This window comes from Camellia sinensis, chromosome 9 (genome assembly GCF_055761805.1).
Source record: "Camellia sinensis isolate YWXY chromosome 9, ASM5576180v1, whole genome shotgun sequence".
Lineage (NCBI taxonomy): Eukaryota > Viridiplantae > Streptophyta > Magnoliopsida > Ericales > Theaceae > Camellia > Camellia sinensis.
This window is the reverse complement of record NC_138969.1, coordinates 32,131,602-32,135,248: the sequence shown is the minus strand read 5'-3', so window position 1 is coordinate 32,135,248 and position 3,647 is coordinate 32,131,602. Positions and strand designations below refer to the sequence as shown.

The following is a 3,647-nucleotide window of genomic DNA, read 5'->3' as shown; positions in this document are numbered from 1 at the left end:
GACTTGAACATACTGGATGTTTTCTACCAGTTTATCAAAGGCTTTGAACTAAACAAAATGAGGTGTGATATCATAACGACAGATTTAAATGATAGGAACAACCCATTACCATATCAGTTTGCAAAGTAATTTTGTTGGTATACCGTTACTAAATGTTTTTTATAGGGAAAAAAAAAAGAACTTTAGCTTCAGAAGCAAATAAGCATTGAGTAGGTGGTTTAAATTAATACTGTTTCTAAATATAATTAACATCCTTAAATGAGTTTTCAACATATCATCAAAACCATTTCATCATACACTGAGCATATCAGCAACAAATCATATATATCATCAAACCCATTTCAAAAATATCGATTTCATCAAAAAGAAACAGAAGAATTGTATAAAACAATTATATATATGTATATATGTATCTAACGGCAAAGAAATGAAACAGAGACTGAAATGGACCTCGTCATAGTTGCAATGTCACCTTGCCGCTGTCACGTCGCTGCCGGGCTCGCGTCCCTTTGCCATCCTATGTCCTTCACCATCGTGTCCCTCCACCATCTCTCTTAGTTTGTTTCGCGCACTGTCTTTGCAGATCGTCTCCCTGTCTTCACAGATCGTCTCTCCGTCTTCGCCGATCGTCTCTCCATCTTCGCTAATCATCTCTCTGTCTTCACCAATCGTCTCTCTGTCCTCTCTCTCTCTTTGTCCAGTTGTGCCTCTTTTCTCTGTTAGGGCTAAACAGAGACGAAGATGAAAGTGAAAAGAAAAAGCGGGAAAATCAAATTTTTAGGAGAGAAAAAAAAAACTAAACAAAATTTGGGGTCTCTTCGATATTTTCTTGGTATTGAGGTTGCTACTTCTCCTATTGGGTATCTTCTTTCTCAGACTAAATATGCCCGTGATATTCTTTCTCGTGCCAATCTCACTGATGATAAGATTGTCGACACTCCTCTTGAGTTGCATGCTAAGTTTTCTGCTTCTGATAGAGTTCCTCTTGAGGATCCCACTTTGTATCGTGAGTTGGTTGGGTGTCTTGTTTATTTCACCGTTACTCGTCCGAATATCTCCTATGCTGTGCACATTCTCAGTCAGTTTGTTTCTGCTCCTCCCTCCACACACTGGGCTGCCTTACTCCGTACTCTGCGCTACCTTCAGGGCACTTTGTTGCAATGTCTGCTGTTATCCGCCTCTTCGGACTTGACTCTCCGTGCCTATGCTGACGCTGATTGGGCCGATGACATCTCTGATCGCAAATCCACTTCTGGTCTTTGTGTTTTCCTTGGTGATTCTCTTATATCTTGGAAAAGTAAGAAACAGTCTGTTGTTGCTCGTTCCACTGCTGAGGCTGAGTATCGCGCCATGGCTCATGCTACTTCCGAGATAGTCTGCCTTCGCTGGCTTCTCTCTGATATGGGCATCTCTCTTTCTGATCCAACTCCGTTGTATTGTGATAATCAGAGTGCTGTTCAGATTGCTCATGCTTGGATCTTCCAATATGCAGTCTATGTTTGAGCAGTTCAAGTCTTTCATGGTGGCCAATCCAACTCTTTCGTCCCAGGCTTCCGCTATGACTACCACTCAATTAGGTTTGTCTGGTTCATCATCCTCAGGTAATATCCACACTTCGTGGATCTTTGATTCTGGTTGTTCACATCATATGACCCCTGTTGCATCTCTCCTTAGTAATTGTGTCTCCCCTCCTTCTCCTATCACTATTGCTACTGCTAATGGTTCATCTATGCCTGTCTCCTCTATTGGTTCTATTTTCTCTTCCCATTTGTCTCTTTCTCCTGTATTTTATGTACCTCACCTCTCACTTAGTCTTATTTCTATTAGTCAATTATCTGATTCCGATTTTGATGTTGTTTTCTCTTCCTCTTATTGTGTTGTGCAGGATCGAGTCTCCAAGAGGCAGATTGGGATCGGGCGTAGAGTTGGAGAACTATATATCTTGGACAGCTTACATGTTCCTTTAGATGTGTCTTCTACTGCATTGTCTTCTTTTTGTTTAAACAATAAGTCCTCTTTATTTTATATTTGGCATTCTAGGTTAGGTCATTTGTCGAGTGATCGTTTGAGGATGTTAGTTCAGTCTGGACATTTAGGCCATTTTCCCATTGCTGATATTTCAGAGTGTCGTGGTTGTAAACTGGCTAAAATGTCTGCTCTTCCCTTTAACAAAAGTAGTTCTATTTCATCTTCTCCTTTTCAATTGGTTCATACTGATGTTTGGGGTCCTTCCCCTATAGTTACTAAGGGCGGTTCGCAATATTATGTATCTTTTGTGGATGATTACAGTCGGTTTACATGGGTTTATTTGATGACACGAAAATCTGATTTTTACAAAATATATTCCAATTTTCACTCCATGATTTGCACTCAATTTTCCACCACCATTAAAGTTCTTCGTTCTGATTTGGGGGGTGAGTATTACTTGTCTGAGTTTGAGGAGTTTTTAGCTACTCATGGTACTATTCATCAGTCTTCTTGTTCAGACACTCCTGCCCAAAATGGTCGCGCTGAGCGCAAACATCGCCATCTTCTTGATACAGCTCGTTCTTTGCTACTCTCATCCTTTGTCCCTTCTGTCTTTTGGGGCGAAGCTGTGCTCACTGCTGCATATCTTCTCAATCGGATGCCTACTCCTCTTCTCTCCAGCTCCTCTCCGTATGAGCGTCTTCTTGGTGTTACTCCCAATTATTCTCTTCTTCGTGTTTTCAGTTCTATATGCTTTGTGCTCCTTCCTAAATGGGCGCGCTCTAAGCTTAGTCCTCGTTGTGTCCTATGTGTCTTTTTAGGGTATGGCATTAATCAGAAAGGTTATCGGTGCTATGATCCTGCCACCAAAAAGCTTTATGTGTCTAGGCATGCCACTTTTTTGGAAAAACTACCCTACTACACTATACCTTCCACCCCTATCCCTATTACCAAGGAGGAATTGGTTCACATTGACCCATTTCCTTCTGATGTTTCTTCTGATGAGTTTGTTTCTGATCTTGAGATCTCTACCTTGCCTCCTCCTAGTACCTCTAATATCTCAGCAGCTCCTCCCTCTCCAGCTCCCACTTCCCCTACTCCTCTTCTTGTTTATCAGCGTCGCAAAGCACTTCCGAGTTCGCCTGTCTCTAGCTCTACTGTCCCTCCAGCTGTTTCTTTGGATCCCGCTCCTCCTGCCCGTCGTTTTTCCACGCGTGATCGTCGTGCTCCGAACTGGTATGGTTTTGGTAATACATGTTTTTCCCTTTCATATCAGTCTTTTCTTTCTTGTCTTCATACTTATTTTGAGCCTAGGTCCTACAAGGAAGCTTGTCATGATCCCAATTGGATTGCTGCCATGAATAACGAGTTAACTACTTTAGCTAATACTCAGACTTGGGATTTGGTTCCATTACCTATTGGCAAGAATATTGTAGGCTCTAAATGGGTTTATAAGGTCAAAACCCTTTCTGATGGTTCTTTGGAACGATACAAGGCTCGTTTGGTTGCCCAGGGCTTTTCTCAGGAGTATGGGATTGATTACGATGAGACTTTTGCCCCCGTTGTCAAGATGACTACTGTTTGCACTCTTATCTCTAATGCTGCTGCCCATCACTGGCCTTTGTTTCAACTTGATGTCAAAAATGCCTTTCTGAATGGGCATCTTGCAGAGGAAGTAT

At 41.8% G+C, this 3,647-nt stretch overlaps 1 pseudogene; it reads left to right on the top strand.

Annotated features, from left to right (window-relative positions):
- Window positions 1-741: 741 nt before the first annotated feature.
- Window positions 742-1,503, top strand: LOC145799332 (secreted RxLR effector protein 161 pseudogene; annotated as a pseudogene).
- The last annotated feature ends 2,144 nt before the right edge of the window (window positions 1,504-3,647 follow it).